The sequence below is a fragment of the Castor canadensis genome, chromosome 4 (genome assembly GCF_047511655.1).
Source record: "Castor canadensis chromosome 4, mCasCan1.hap1v2, whole genome shotgun sequence".
In the NCBI taxonomy this organism is placed as follows: domain Eukaryota; kingdom Metazoa; phylum Chordata; class Mammalia; order Rodentia; family Castoridae; genus Castor; species Castor canadensis.
Genome location: NC_133389.1, coordinates 53,753,289 through 53,770,731, shown reverse-complemented (window position 1 = coordinate 53,770,731; position 17,443 = coordinate 53,753,289). Strand labels below are relative to the sequence as shown.

Sequence of the window (17,443 nt, the reverse complement as noted above, 5' to 3'; positions counted from 1 at the left end):
CTCCTGAGATTCTTGAGCTTCCCTTCAAGATTCCATTTGTATGGACTAAAGATAACCCCCAGGTCTGGCCCGAAATGTGTGCCCAGTAATGGTGGAACTAAAGCTTGGATCCACCTCCATTAGCGAAAAGTAGTGCTTTATCCCCTGCAAGGCCCAGGTCCGAATTCAAAAACACTTTGACAGACTCCTAAAATATGTGATCCTCTGACCTTGCCAGTCATCTTAGAACAACCCCTTATTACCAGCCAGTCCAGAAACCAGGGACCGAGGATTTCAGGACAGTTCAGGACCTCTGGGCAGTAAATTCAACAGCTGTCACTTTTCAACCCATAGTCCCAAATCCATACATGCTTTTCAGCCTTGCCCCAGTTGAAGCTGAAGATTTAAGAATACTCTTTTCTGCATCCTCTGGCCCCACAGAGCCAGCCTACTTTTTCCCTCGAATTGGAAAATCACAATACTGGGGAAAAGGGCAAGGAGCCTGGACTTGATTGCCACAAGGTTTCAAAATTATGTCCCCTATCTTCATAACTGCCTTAGCGTCCGACCTCAAAGCTTTTTCAGATGATCACCATGGCTGTACACTCCTCCAGTACTCCTCCATGACCTCCTGCTGGCTGGACCAACTCAAGAGGACTGTATGGAAGGGTCTTGCCTCCTCCTTTCTCTTTTATGCGAGGCAGGATACAAAGTCTCTAGGAAAAAGTCCCAGATTTGCAAAAACACAGTGAAATGCCTTGGATTTCACCTGTTCGAAGGGCAACACAGGTTTGTCCCTGAGAGGAAACAGCTTGTCTGCTCCATGATAGACCCCAAGACCAACCAGCAAATCAGAGTTTTTGGGAGCTGTGGGTTTTTGCTGAATCTGGATCCCTAACTACTCCCTTTTGGCCAAACCCCTCTTTGAAGCCACAAAGTGGGGGTGGGGTCGGGAACCCTTAGAATGGTGGGGGGAAGAACAAGAGAAAGCCTTTAAAGAAATCAAGAGGGCACTCACAAATGCCCCTGATCTAGGCCTGCCAGATATGATGAAGCCCTTTTCCTGTAAGTTCATGAGAAAAATGAAACGGCTATTGGGATCCTGATTCAGCTACTAGGCTCCTGGCACTGTCAAAACAACTTGACATCTCCTGAGCTGGCTGCCTTGCCTGCATGCCTTAGCAGCCACTGCTGCCCTAGTGACAGAGGCAGACAAGCTTACCATGGGCAAGTGTTCACTGTCCAGGTTCCCCACTCTGTCCTGACACTCACGAAGTATAAGGGAAATTATTGGCTGACCAACTTTCAGATGGTCAAATACCATAGTATGTTATGTGAAAATCCACACATTCAACTGGAGATTAAGACTCTAAACCCAGCCACCCTGTTACTGGTTGATTTGGGCTCCCCAAGCATGACTGCTTAGAGGTTATGGATGAGGTCTTCTCAAGCAAGCCACATCTAACCTATCAGCCTACTGGCCACCCAGACATTGAATAGTTCACAGATGGCAGCATCTTTAACCAGGATGGTACATGTTTTCCTGCTGGGGAAGCAGTGGTGACTCTGGATTCAGCCACTGAGGCCCACCACCTGCTACTGGATGGAACTTCTGCACAAAAGGCTGAAGTTGTCACCCTCACGCAGGTGCTCAGATCACAGCAGGAAAATGGGTAAACATCTACACTGACTCTAAATATGCCTTCAGAACCATTCATGTCCATGGGGCCTTATATGAAGAGAGGGGACTCATTAACTCAGGAGGAAAAAGTATCAAGTATGGGCGGAAAATCCTCAAACTGCTAGACTCTGTATGGGCCCCTAAATGGGTGGCAGTTTTACACTACTGAGTGCGCCAAAAGGTAGATGCAACAATTGCTCAGGAAACTGAAAAGCTGATAGGAAGGCCAAACAAGCAGCCCTCACAAGGGGACCAGCCCCAACTGTCCTGATGGCTGCCTTTTTCCCATGTCCCTTAGCTGAATGGACCTGTGGTACACACAACAACAGGCTTGATTTAAGACTGAGAAGGGAAATTTTCTACCAGATGGATGGTGGAAGATTAGCGATGGCTGCATTGCCATCCCTTAGTCACTGGCTCCTACATTGACAAATGTAGTTCCATGAAGGGTCAACAGCCCTCGAGACAACCCCAGCCCTACACTTTTATGTCCCCAAACTCTCCAGCATAAGTAAGGCAGTATGTGAAAGATGTAGCCTAGGTGCCAAAACCAACACCCAGCAAGGGCCGAGGGTGCCTCCGCAGGTGCAGCGCATTGGCAGATCTCCTCTTGAAAACTTAATCGTGGTCTTCACGGTAATGCTGTGAGCTCGAGGATGTAAATATCTATTGGTTTTTGTCTATGCCTTCTCAGGACGAGTGGAAGCATTCCCCATGCGGACTGAAAAGGCCCAGGAGGTGGCCACATGTCTAGTAAAGGAAATCAACACTCAGTTTGGAACAGCCATGTCTACTGGGTCAGATATTGGGCCAGCTTTTGTGGCTGAGGTCCTACAGCTGATGGCTAAGGCTTAGGAATCACCTGGAAGTTGCATGTGGCCTACCACCCCCAGAGTTTAGGAAAGTGGAACGTATGAATAGAACTCTGAAATTATAGTTGGGAAAACTATGTCAGGAGACTGATCTGCAATGGGATCAGTTACTACCCAAGTACTATTAAGGATTAGTTCTAGTCCCACACAGCAGACAGGGCTCTTACCCTTTCCTGTCCTTTCTGGATACCCACTACCCTTAGTCAAGGACATATGGTGGAACCTCAAAGAAATACGTGACCCCATGTTGAGGCAACAGATGCAGACCCTCTGGTTGATTCTCTCAAATGAGTGACTGGGTCTGGGAGAGACTTCCTGTCAGCCTGACAACTCCTATGCACCCTTATAGGCCAGGGGATGCCATCTGGGTAAAGGAACAGAATGTCCAACCATTAAAACCTCATTGGAGAGGCCCTTTTGTTGTCATTTTGTGTATTCCTACCATAGCTAAAGTAGCAGGGATTGCTCTTTGGATCTACCACAGCCAGGTAAAGGCAGCCTCTCTTCAGTGGGAATGCATCCCTGATCCACCTTCACCATGCAACATCGCCCTCTGGATTGCCACGCCCTTCCTCAGCAGGATTCTACTTCCTGGGAGACACCTGGGGACCACAAACAATGAGACAACAGTCCTGCTTTAGTTATTCCAGATGCTGACTTGTCTACACATGCAGAATATTGAAGAGTCATCTCCTTCCCCCTCCAGGGATGGGTCCTATCCATGTTTTCCTTTTGTTGAATTTAATAATTCCCTTGCTCGGGAATCCCCAGATCTCAGACTGTGACCTATGTATGCATACTACTCAGGCAGGAAGTTTGTCATTAGGACATTGCTTTACCATACTTGCTATTCCTATGCAGCCACCGTCATCGGGTCATGCACTCACAACCATACCACCTATTTGGTGTGCTCCCATGGTGATCAGCAGATCTGCTTTATCACCACCTACTGCCCTTGGGAGGTCAAGAGCTCCGCAACCCTGGAAACCTCATCAGCCACACCCAGGTGTTTAACCCTGATAAACCAGTGTCAATGTTCTTTGCTGCACGTGCGGCCATAGACCCAAGGTAGATGTGGAGGTGTAGGCTGTGGGGCCTAGCTTGGGAAAGAGCCTAGTCACCAAGTGGTAAGTATATGTGCCGGGAGACAGCCCTCGGCCATGTGATGATGTGGACTCCTATTATTGCCCTTATTGCGGCTGTGTGTCATGGGCCACATGGCAAAGGGACACACATGCAGTGCTCCTTCACAAGGGGACAGCTTCCCCTGACTGTACCCCTCACACCTGCAACCCCCTAAACTTCACTGCATTTGAGCCTCCGATTGGAAACAGGGACATATGATTCGTATAAAGATAGGTGAAAATAGCCTTGACCCTGGGACCCTGATGCACCTCACATTAGTAACTGTTACCTGTGAGAGTTCCTCATACCAAGTTTTTCACTCCTTTTATGAGGAAATAGAGAATGAATTTTATATCTCTACCAAGGCCAAAAACTTATTCCTCTCACTGGCTGAGTCTACAGCCCAGACACTGACTGTCACTTTGTGCTATGTGGAGGAACCTACTGGGCAGTCCATTGGCCTTGGAAGTAAGGGAAGATGGACCCATGGAGTCCTTCAATGGGAGTGCTTTCCCGAAAAATGGGAAAGGTGTCTGGCTCCTAAAAACTTCCATCATCGAAGTTACTGTAACTCCCTCTCCAAAGGCCAGTTCTCCACCCTGGTGTGGTATTTAACTTGTCTAGGAGAAAGGTTTTATAACAACACTGCCCAAAAGACCCAATGATGGCAAGGTCCAAACCACACAGAACCCTGCCCCACCCATGGGCCACTTCTCTAATCTCAGGAAAGCTTGGAACAGTCTAACCTTAAACATAGATTGGTGGGTGCCCAGGGGGCTATAGTGCATCTGTGGGAAGCAAGCTTATATGGTGCTATGTAGCAGCTGGTTTAGGTCTCATTTATTGGGCTCAATCATGCCATCCTTCTTGCCTTTCCCTAGACAAGGTGAAAAATCGGGAGTCCCCATATATGAAGAAAAATTAAGAAGACAAAAACGGGTTGCCTTACAAATTGGCAAATGGAAAGATAACAAATGACCTCCCAAGGGAATCACCCAGTACTGTGGTTCTGCCCCTTGGGCAGAAGATGGATCCTGGGGCTATTTTACCCTGATATATAGGCTCAACAGCCTGCAGGCTGTTGTTGAAATTATAACTAATGAAACTGCAACAGCCCTTCAATTGGCTGGTAAAACAAAGTTCTAAAATGTGCTCTGCTAACTGTCAATTTGACTAGGTCACCGAGTGCTCAGATACCTGGCTAAACATTACTCTAGATCTGTCCGTGAGTGTTTCCAAATGAGATTAACGTCTGAGTGAGGAGACTGACTAAAGCATATTGCCCTCACCCGTGGGAGCCTTTGGGGCACGCACACCACAATCCACAAGTTGTGGAGAGCCTGGCACCAGTGTTTCACGCCTGTAATCCCATCTACTCAGGGAGCAGAGATCAGGAAGATCTTGGTTCAAAGCCAGCTAGAGCAAACAGTTCAGGAGACCCTATCTTGGAAATACCAAACACACAAAACAGAGCTGATAAAGTGTCTCAAGTGGTAGAGCAGCTGCCTAGCAAGTATGAGATCCTGAGTTTAAACCCAAGGACTGCCAAAATAAAAAACATTATGATCGGTCTTTGACCATGGGTCATTTTTCTTTCTTATTGAAAACAATTTCTAATATTGATTTATATTTTCATCATTCTGACTAAATTCTTTTTGCAAATTATTCTTGTCCAATATGCTGGCTACTATGTGAAGTAATTTTGTATGTAGTTTAGAGCTTAACATTACTTAAACAGTTTTCCCTGCTTAAACATTTAAATTATGTCACTAGTATAATTCCATATTTCTCAAATTCCTTCATAATTATTTTATATGACAGTTATTAATGGGCAATAAAACAGAGCTTGTGTGCAAGCCATGCTTATGGAGTAACCTAGTACTCCATCACAATTCCAATGTCACCCAATCACTGGTCAGATAGACATTGTACCATCATTACAAGAACAGGGATGAATACATTACAATAAGATATTTTGAGAGGAGTAGAAGTGTGGCTCAAGGAAGCACCTGCTTTGTAAGTGAAAAGCCTGAGTTTAAAATCTCAGCCCCACCAAAAAAAGAAAAAAAAGGTATTTTGAGAGTCATAAAATGTACATAATTTTCTGTTCCTTGATTGGTAGATACAAGGTCTTGCTATGTAGCCTAGGCTAAATCCTCATGGATTTGTTCAGATAGCTGGCTATGCTGGACTTGTTGGAGGCCAATGGCAGTAGACCCTGTAGCTGTTGCTCCTGCCAGGATGACTCTCAGAAGTACCAGGAGGAGGATGGGGAACCGCTGGAAGTGGGTCCAACCTTCAGTCTGCAGGTTCAGGTACTGAGCAACTTCAGTCCCAGGAAGTATATCCAGGTCCGGGACTAGGAAAACTAAGACACAATCTCCCCCAGGATAACAAGTATGGATCCTGCCCTGGCAGGCAAATAAGTTCCATTAGGCGCCTTGGCCCCTTTTATCAAATTAATGCAGTTTTTCCCTTTGCCAAAGCATTTAGTTTCTCCAATTATTTGGACAGCCAGGCCTGTGAGGCAGGTATTGGCATGCTGGGTAGAGTTGTCTAGGCCCAGCTAGAGGGAGCACATCTGTGAAAGCGGGGCCAGGCTAGGGCAGGGAGCTTGCCTTCAGATCTTTCCCCTGGGTTTCTTTATCTATCTATCTATCTATCTATCTATCCACACACACACTGGGGATTGAACCCAGGGCCTCATGCATGCTAGGCAAACAACCACTGAGCTACATCCCCAGCTCTATATCTATCTATCATCCATCTATCCATCTATCTATCTATCTATCTATCTATCTCCTCTTGCCTCTCATGACACATCCTCTAGGAGGACAGTTGTGGCAATGCATGGCAACAACAGCGCCAGGGCATAAGTTATACAACTTGTCTCAAGAATCATTAAGAGAATTATATGAGCTAGTGCTTTCAAAGAACTCTGAATGGTGTCTGGTTTGTGATATTTTGTGATTATGTGTCAATTTAAAGTAAGAGCTGGAATTACAGCCATATCCTTTAAGTGGCAGTCCTTATCCCCCCAGATAGGCAAAATGGAGGTCAACAGAGCTGAGTTATGGTTTCAAGAAGAGCCATTAACATTGTATCTGTTTATGCCAAATCTGCCCAGAGGGGTAAAATGTCCTTTTCACAGTCAGAGGTGGAAATTGGGACATAGAAAGATCTCACCTTCTTCTTTTATTAACACACAAAATGGGGTTCCCTTCCTTTTTAAAAGATCTGGATGTGGTATATTTACTAGGGAAGATTTAAATGAGCTTCTCAGAAACCATAAGCAATAAATGCCATGTTACATTTACAGATCGTTAAGGAAATAGACTTTTCAGCATTCATAGAACTCATAAGAATTAGGATTTGACTATTTGGTATTATGACCTTTTCAGGGAACAGAAGTGGGGCAGCAGGATGTGGCAGGAATTTGGCTCAAAATGAAAACCGTAAGGCAGCTCTCTCAGCTCTCTAAGGTCTTTATTAGCTGTTACAATTCTGACTGTCCTTTCTTTTGCCCTGGCTTTGGAGCATTACAACCACCAATGGCTTGGATCTTGTGAAAGCTGAGAATCTAGGCTGCTTCTTTACCACCTCTCCCGAGCTTTTCATTCCTGTTTTCAAAAACAAGACTAAAGAAAACAACAAAAAAAGATCCAACCCCTCCCCCCACAAAAAAAACTTCCACAAAAAAGGTACATGGGCTTTTGTTTCTGTGCCTTTACTATCTTTTGTTTTCAAAAATATAAACTCATTATGGGCACTAAGCACATTCTTTTTGTGGTCCATCTGGATTAAATCTTCTCTGTGGGCAGAGATCACTTTCTATCTCTCTCCTGTTCCTCCCCGCAAGCCTAGCATGAAGCCAAGCCATAACATAAGCCCTCAGATATGGAACATGTCACCAAGCCTAACATACAGGACACACTTTAGATAAGAGGAAAATCTAAACTAAAACCTACAGGGATTGATTTCTCTTCTCATTTCCAACTAGCCTCCTGTTAGGAAGCCCCCTTATAAGCTCTTGGACATGTTAACTGCTTATTTGCATAGGCTTTTAATATTTGTGCCATGAACAAAACAATGTACCACAACTTATAAAATAGAAAAGACAGATATGATGAAATATTTAACAATGAAGACATCTCTAACAAACATTTTGTGGTACTGGGGATTGGACCTAGGGCCTCATACATGCTAGTCAAGCAATCTATCACTGAGCCTTCAACCTACCATTAGCCCTTCATGTGTGCGCGTGTGTGCATGTGTGAGTGTGTGTGTGTGTGTGTGTATGTGTGTGTGTGTGTGTGTGTGTGTGTGTGTGTGTGTGTGTGTATTTTAAGTTTTGAGATAGGGTACTGTTAAGTTGCCCAGGCTGGCTCAAACTAGCCGTTCCTCTGTCTGAGACTCCTGAGTAGCTGCCATGGTAGGCATGTACCACCATGCTCAGCTTTTTTTTTCTTTTTTTTTTTCTTTTTTTTTTGTAGTACTCACTGGGGTTTGAACTCAGGGTCTCATGCTTGCTAGGCAGATGCTCTACCACTTGAGCCACTTCCTCGGTCCCTTCTTGTGTTGGGTATTTTCAAGATAGGGTCTCAAGAACTGTTTGCCTGGGCTGTCTTTGAACTGAGATCCTCCAAATCTCTGCTTCCCGAGTAGCTAGGATTACAGGCGTGAGCCACAGGCACATGGTGTGTTTGAGTATTTTCTGTAGTAATTTTTGCTACTGACTTCTATTCCATTGTGGTCTAATAAAATACAGGATGTTGTTTCAGTTTTCTTGTATCTGTTAAGAATTGCTTTCTCCTGGAGGTATGGATCTTTACAAGCACAAAGCCAAGTTCAAACCCCAGTTCCCTGTGAATCTTAAGTAAAGTTTTCTGTAGATGTGTATTAAGTCCTTTTCATCTATACTACCACTAATTCTGAAGTTTCCTTGTTGATTTTTTCTATCTACCTATTTGTGAGAGTATTAAGTTATCACACTGTTAGTGTGCTTGATTCTATCTCATATCCAGTAGTGTTTGTTTTATGATATTGGGGGTGCCGCTATTTGGTGTATATACATTTATAATTGCTATATTCTCCTGATGAATGATTGTTCCCTTTATCAATATGAAGTGACTGTATTTGTCTCTTTTGATTAATTTTAGTTTGTAGTTTTTGTTGATATGAATATAACTACTCCTACTTGATTTTGGATTCCATGTTCTTGGACAATCTCTTTTGTATTTTTTCACTTTCAGGCTGTGTTTACCTTGGCCAGTATGTCTTCCAAAGCAGCAAATGGCTGGTTCTTTTTTTTTCATAATGCAATCTTCCATTGTGTCTTTGAACTGGTGAATTGAGATAAAAAAACACTGTTATTATTGAAAGGTATGTAGTAATTGCTGTCATTTTATTTTTCTTTTTACAGTTACTTGTTTTTTTTTTATAATGTTTCTTTCTTGTTCCTCATTTGCTCATCCATTCTTCTAGTGAGAGTTATTCTTTCCCATATTCACTATAGAATGTTTTGTATTTTTTTTTTGAGGGGGTGGCTTTGGGGTTTGAACTCAGGGTATCACACTTACAAGGCAGGCACTCTTACCACTGAGCTACTCCAAAAGTCCTACCACATTCTCATGGTTGTGTTTATCATTCCTCTTCTCTGTGTGGAAGTCCTAAGAGTATCCCCTTCAGAGTTAGCTGGTCTTGAATTCTCTTAGTTTTTGTTCATAATGGAAGGGTTTTTTTTTTGTTTTAATTTCTCTTCAATTATGAAAAACAGCTTTCCAGGTACAGTAATCTAGGCCAGCAATCATTGTCCGTCAGGGCTTGAAGTATATCATTCCATGTTCTCTTGGCTTTTTAGAATTTCTATTGAGAAATCTGATGTTATTCTGAGGAGATTGCCTTCATACATGATTAGTGCTTTTCTCTTGCAGTTTCAATATTCTTTCGTTTCTTCTGTACACTTACTGTTTTAACTACAATAGGATATGGGAAGGTTCTTCTCTGTTCTTATCTCTTTGGCATTCTAAAAGCCTCCTGTACATAGATGTCCATCTCTTTCCCAAGATTTGGGAAATTTTCTGCTATTATTTCATTAATATTTTCTATGCCTTTAGCTTGCATCTTTTCTAGGCCCATGATTTCTAGATTTGGTCTTTTAATGGTATCTCAGAGGTCTTATATGCTCTGATTGTACTTTATTTTTTCTTTATTTTCTGAATGTTCTAACACATTTATCTTGTCTTCAAGCACCAGCATTCTGTCTTCAACTTCATTTTGTCTACTGGTGAGGTTTTAAACTGAATTTTTTTTATTTGACTTATTGAGCTTTTTATTTCAAAACTTACAACTTGATTTTTTTAGGATATCTGTGTATATATATATACATATATACATATATATATGTATATACATATATATATATATATATATGTATATATGTATATATATATATAATTTTTTTTTTTTGGAACTGGGGCTTGAACTCAGGGACTTCACCTTGAGCCACTCCAACAGCCCTGTTTTTTGTGAAGGATTTTTCGAGATAGGGTCTCATGAACTAGTTGCCCAGGTTAGCTTTGAACCATAATCCTCCTGATCTCTGCCTCCTGAGTAGCTAGGATTACAGGCATGAGCCACTGGCACCCAGCAGGATATCTATATCTTTATTGAATTCATGTTGTATATCCCGTATTGTCTTTCTTATTTTATTCAACTGCTTGTACTTTCATTCTTTTGGAATTCATCCAGCTGTTTATTTCCTCTTTGATTTCACTAATCTTTCTTAAAACGATTCATTTGGATTCCTTTTCTGCAATTTCATCTACTCCATTTTCATTACTTCATTACTGTGGAATTGTTGATTTTTTGGAGGAGTCATGTTGCCTTTTTTAAAAAATATTTTTCTTTTGTTTCTCTATTGGGATTTGTATAAGTGTGGCCAAGTCATTGATTTGTCAAAGGTTTTAGGTTTTAATCTCTTGTATTGTTTTCTTTTTGTGGTACTGGGGTTTGAACTCAGGGCTTCCTGCTCTCAAAGCAGGCTCTTTACTGCTGGAGCTGCACCTCCGGTCCATTTTGCACTAGTTATTTTGGAGATGGGATCTCATGAACTATTCTCCTGGGCTGTGGTCACACCATGATCTTGCCCGTCTCGGCCTCCCAAGTAGCTAAGATTACAGGCATGAGTCACATGCACCCAGTTTCTCCAGTATTCTTTCAATTGAAGTAGCTGCAATGTTCAGATGGGATTATGTTGTGGTAGTGCTGAGGTGCAGTTTCTCACTACTGGACTTGGAGTATTTTGCAGCAGCTATTGGGTGTTACTCATCCATCATACTCAAGGCACCAGTTCCAATCCCTAGCACCACTTCAAGAAAAGAAACTAATGGCAGCAGTAACAATGGACAGACAAATCCACAATGGGAATTAAGTACTGACCAATTACTGCGACAACTCCAAAATCATTAGAGAAATAAAGGAGGTAAATAATTCTCTGTGTACTAAGAAGATAGGATAGGAATGGAAAGAAGTAAGAAAAATACTAGCAGTAAATGGTACTCAAAAATGAAAGAAAGAAGAGCAAATAGAAGGGAGGATGTTAGGGAAGATAAAAAGAAAATTCAACTACAGTTAAAGTGAAAAAGAAAAAACAGAAACCGTCACAAAACAAGGAAAATGAACAATTGTGGAAGGGGAAAAGATGAGAAAGTAGAAGAAACAAGAGAGAAAATACATCTAATTAAGGTCAGAAAGAGAAAAAATAGGGGGGAGATGAAGAAAGGAGGAGGAAAAATAAAGGATTAAAATTAAATATTAAAAGCTCAGTGTAGTGTATGGCTCATGCCTACAATCCCAGTGCTTGGGAGGCTGAGGCAGGAGACCAGAAGCCCCAGGTGAGCCTAGGCCCTATGGCAAGATCCATAGTCTTAGAAAAACAAGATCCAAAAAACAGCACAGGACAAAACAGGTCAAAGAAATTAGACAGTAACTCTCTATTGAAAATTTGAACATTTTAAACATTTTTCCATTATTGGGAAATTTTTCAGTCATATCAAAACATTCTTGCCTGGTGCTGGTGGCTTGCACCTGTAATCCTAGCTACAATGGAAGGCAGAGATCAGAAGGATCAAAAGATTCAAAGCCAGCCCAGGCAAATAGTTTGAGAAACTGAATCTTGAAAAAATCCAACACAAGAAGTGCTAGTGGAGTGTATCAAGTGGTAGAATGCCCACCTAGCAAATGTGGGGCCCTGAGTTCAAACCCCAGTACTGCCAAAAAATTTTTTAAAAAGGATAATAAATGGAGAAGTAATACAAAGGAAACAGAAAAGTAAAAAAGTGCATAAAATATAATAAAAATGTATATGTCAATATTTAAACTGATCCGTCTGTTTAAAAAGTGTCTACAGGAGGGATTGAAGATGGCAATTAGGGTACAGAAGCAGAAAGTCTAAGCTCTGTGATTCCAAAAACCTCCTTGAGATGTTGGAAACACACTTGGGTAAATCTGACTGCTTCTAGCCAAAATAATAACTGCCATCACATTAGGTGCAGGAAAAAATTCAAAGACTGACCTTCAAATCAGCCTCTAATTGCACCTAACAGCTATGACCCATGGGACAGCCAGCAAAGCAGGTCCAGCCCTGGGGATACTCTCCTCCCCCATGGTGACTTTTTCTTTCCTTCTCTTCTCCTTCCTCCATCAAGTGGAAACAGAGCATCAACCAGAATCAAACTCTATGACATCCTGAACCCCTAGCCCGTGGAAAGCCTCCCCACGCCATGAAAAAAGTTGGCGCCATTTCTCCCCATGGCCAGCTCCAAACCTTCCTGCACATCAATTAGCAGAACGAACAGGTGAATACCACGTGCCACACGGGACTCCCTACCCACCCTTGGGAACATAAACCAGCGCAGCCCCAAGGCAGTCTGATCCCCATCCAACAAAACTGAAAAACAAACAGTGAACTGTAATCAAACACAGACAGCAGAGGGGGCAGATGGCATGCTGAACCTGCCCCAGAGAAAGGGGGTGGGGCAAAGAACTAAACTCCCAACACTGAACTCCCAGTAAACAAACATAGCAATAAGCCACCTCCAAAGCAGGGAAGGTAGTGGGTCATAGCACTTATCTCCTAAACCAGAGGACAGCATTCAAAACTGAACTGCCCCACCTTGCTGGGGTAGGAACTGACCAAACAGCCACAGCTGAAGATAACACAGCTGTCAGCTGGGGAAAACAATAGCTCTGACCACCCTGCATGATCTGGTAAACCTACATCTCACAATTTCAACTAAACTGGTAGACAAAAGAACAAAACACTGCTCACAAGCCAATTACCTGGTGAGACCAATTCAGAGCTTATGCTTATATACTAATACCAGGACTGGATGTCTGAGGAGTAACTCCAGACCTTAAAATAAGACTGAAAGTCTATTTTCCACTTGGTGTTTTTTTATTGTGTTTTTTGTTTGTTATATTAATTGTGGGCTTTTAAATTTTATTTTTATTCCTATTTCTTTTCTTCTTTCTGTACTTTCAACTTCACCATCACTATCTCCTCATCCCCACTCTCACCCCCATTCACTCTCCCTCCTTCTCCTGTGCTGAACTACATTTCTCTCCTTCCGAACTACTCTTTTTGCACCTTATCATCCACTCTCTCCCCCTGCCTTCACCTTCACTTTCCATTCTCCCCTAACCTGTCACCAGATTACCCCCCTCCTACACACTCACCACCTGCTGACTAACCTACTGTACCAACTTTACACAACCCCAACCCCCTGTAATCCCTGACACAGCACCCTACACTACAACAACAGAAATACACCCAAATATACACAAGGGCCACAGTCCCCACATCACTTTCCCCATTCACCCACTCCACTTTCCACCTCCCCTTTTAGTGTAACCCTAACCAATTTCCCAAATTTCTATAGCAAGCCTAACAAATGTTAAGCCCTCAACATATCTCAACATATTATAGATAATACTACCAAGGAGTCTTCTATATAATATATAAACAACTGGTCGGGTATTGAACCTGTGAATTAGTTATTGCTAAATTAAACCTCCAGGCCAGAGACAGAATAGCACACCAACCTACCTAACAACCAAGACAGCCACAACACAAAAATTAAATCAAGGGAAAGAAAACAGGGGACTAAAACCACCAACTAGCCTATCAAGAACAGTTGCACAGTACCAAGTGAAGTGATGAGAAGAAAAATAAGGGACGGAAACCAATCTCCTTAAAAAAATAATTTAGGAGATTCCAAGATGGTGACTAGAGGGAGTAAGCAGAAAGCGTGCTTCCTAAAGGAAAATCCTGGAGAGACGCTGGAGATACACCTTGCAGGAAAAATCACCAAGAAGAGACAAAACTTTGACTTCTCCACACCTCGAGCCCGAGCATAGCATCCCCACTCCACGTTAAACAGAGAAACGAGGAGGGCTCTCCCACCGCCAGATGCCAGTGGCTGTCCTGCTTGGGAGAAGCAGACCACCAGGTGAGCTAAGCGGCACACGGTACTCCAACAAACAAACCAGGGCAAGATCAGCATAGTCCCCTGGACAGACTGACCCCAACCCAGGATAAAAAAGAGAAAAATCCAAACTGAATAATAAGCAGCTGAAAAAAAACAAAAAAGACATGTACCAAAGAGGGTGGGGTGCACTGAGCACCAGAGAGTGGGGGAGGGGCAATCCCTTGGGTGAACTATAAATAAACAAGCCAGCCAGAGAAGGCAGGAGAGGCGGCCCCCGTCCAGCAACCTTGGAGAGGGGAAGGCTTGTTACAGTGGCTGAAGTGTGGCATGCTCCACAAGAGAGTGGGTGAGGGGCACCTCCCCACATGAACTCTAAATAAAAAAATAAAGACTGCAACTGCAAAAGGCGGGTAGGGCTGTATACTGGGGAAACAAAAGGGGCATGCGGCCAGGAGAACTCTAAATGAACAAAGCCTGCAGCAGCAGATGGCTGACAGTAGGAGCAGGTGAGCCACAGCCTCAGACAGACATTCACAAAGCTGTCTCCAGACTCCCTATTTTTTTTCTCTTCCTTTGATGAGACAACAACAGAACTAGGACTGGATGCTGAAAGACCAACTGAAAATGTATTGCATTTGAACTAGGGATTTGTTTGTTTGTTTGTTTTTTGTTCTTTACCCTTTGATGAGAAAACGACAGAACTACTTCTCAGACACTGAGAAGTCTTCAGGACTGGAGGCTGAAGGACTAACACCAAAATTATTAAGACTGAAACTTTACTACATTTGAACTTGGGGATTTTTTTTTATTATCCTCTCTCTGTCTCTCTAATGCCTGCTTAGCTTACCATTGATTAGTACACTATCTCTCCCTGTTAATTTCTTTGGTGCTGTTTTTTGTTTGTTTGGTTGGTTTTGTTTGTTTGTTTTGTTTTTTCCATTTTTCTTTACATTCTTTGCTTTCTCTCTCCTCTTACCTTTCCATTCTAGATACCACCATTGTTATTATTACAAGGTAGAAAATACTAAATTACACACAGTGCAGGGACAGTAATAATAGCAAGGGCAATGATGGGAAGACAGGAAAAAGAGGGAAACCATTTTCCCTGCAGTATAAATTAGTACAGGAACCAGAGGGAAATGAAGAAAACAGATACCCAGATCAAGACTCCAACAAAACGAAGATAAACTATGCCAAAGAACCCAAAGAAGCCCACAAGAACACCTGAAAGAAGAAATCCTGCAAGTAATCAATGAGAATTTTATAGAGATGATACTGGATATGGTCAACCAAAATGTACAGGAGACACTCAAAAAATTCCAGGACAGCAAAAATAGAGAATTTGAGAAAGCACAAGAACAAATAAAAGAAACTATAGAAGCCACTGTATAAACACCAAAGTGAAACAAAGAACACGATAAATAAAGAGATAAATGAACACAGGCTGAATATAGACAATATTAAAGAGGAAGCGAGTCAGGATATGGAAAATCTCAGAAAAAAAGAACGAAACAGAAATGCAAAACAAAATGGAAGGCCAATCCAGCAGACTAGAACAAGCAGAAGACAGAATCTCAGAACTCGAAGATGAAATGGTAATTAAAGGAAAAACAGAAGAACTATTAAACAAGTCAAGACCTGTGAAAAGAAAATGCAAGAACTGACTGACTCCATAAAAGGACCAAACCTAAGAATCATGGGCATTGAAGAAGGAGAAGAGGTGCAAGCAAAAGGAGTGCATAATATATTCAACAAAATAATTACAGAAAATTTCCCAAATCTAGAGAAACCTATGCCCATACAAGTACAGGAGGCATCCAGAACTCCAAACAGACCAAACCAAAATAGAACTACCCCACGACATATTATCATTGAAACAAGAAGTACAGAGACTAGAGAAAGAATATCGAAGGCTGTAAGAGAGAAAAAACAAATATCATACAAAGGTAAACCCATCAAAATCACAGCAGACTTCTCAACAGAAACATTAAAAGCAAGAAGAACAGGGGTGAGGTCTTCCGGGCACAAATGAAAACAAATTCAACTCTAGGATACTCTACCCAGCAAAACTATCATTCAAAAATAGATGGACCAATAAAAGTCATACATGATAAGTATAAACTAAAGTAATATATGACCACAAAGCCACCACTGCAAAAGATTCTTCAAGGGATTCTGCACACAAAAAGTGAAACCTAACATAACCATGAAAGGGCAGGCAGTACCAAACTACAGGAAAAGAAAAAGCAAGAAAGTAGAGAGTAACATCGATTTAGTTACACACAATCAAACCCTCAAAAAACTAAGACAACTAAATGACAGGAATCACCACATACCTATCAGTACTAACACTTAATGTTAATGGACTTAATTTCCCCATCAAAAGGCACCGTTGGACAAACTGGATTAAAAAGGAAGAGCCAACAATTTGTTGCTTACAGAAGACTCACCTCATTGACAGAAATAAGCATAGGCTAGGATGAAAGGCTGGAAGAAAATTTACCAAGTCAATGGCCCCCAAAAACAGGGAGGAGTAGCAATACTTATCACAGACAAAATAGACTTCAAACTTACACTGATCAAACGAGATAAAGAAGGACATTCTATACTAATAGAAGGGGAAATAGACTAAAAGGAAATAACAATTATCAACCTACGTGCACCCAATGTCAATGCACCCAATTTCATCAAACATACCTTGAAGGACCTAAAAGCATATATTAACTACAACACAGTGGTTGTGGGAAACTTTAACACCCCACTATCATTAAAAGATAGGTCATCCAAACAAAAAAATCAATAAAGAAATCCAAGATCTAAAACATACCATAGATCATATGGACCTAGTTGATGTCTAAGAGCATTTCATCCAACTTCTACACAATATACATTCTTCTCAGCAGCTCACAGAACCTTCTGTAAAACAGATCATATCCTAGGGCACAAAGCAAGCCTCAGCAAATATAAGAAAATAGAAATTATACCAGGCATACTATCTGATCACAATGCAATAAAACTAGAATTCAACAACAAAAATAAAGACAAAAAACATGCAAACAGTTGGAAACTGAACAATTCATTGCTTAATGAACAATGGGTCATGATGAAATAAAAAGAGGAAATTAAAAGGTTCCTGGAAGTCAATGAAAATGAAAACACGACCTACCAGAACCTATGGGACACACCAAAGGCAGTCCTGAGAGGAAAGTTTATAGCCATGAGTGCATATACTAAAAAGATTGAAAGATTCCAAATCAATGACCTAATGATACATCTCAAACTCCTAGAAAAACAAG

General features: G+C 41.8%; 1 long non-coding RNA gene across 1 annotated transcript in view; it reads right to left on the bottom strand.

Annotated features, from left to right (window-relative positions):
- Positions 1 to 2,868: 2,868 nt before the first annotated feature.
- The window catches only part of LOC141422347 (uncharacterized), a 36,981-nt gene continuing 22,406 nt past the window's right edge, over positions 2,869 to 17,443 (bottom strand). The window contains exon 5 of the long non-coding RNA XR_012446896.1: positions 2,869 to 3,134. This is a non-coding gene — a long non-coding RNA (uncharacterized lncRNA). The remainder of the gene's footprint in view (positions 3,135 to 17,443) is intronic.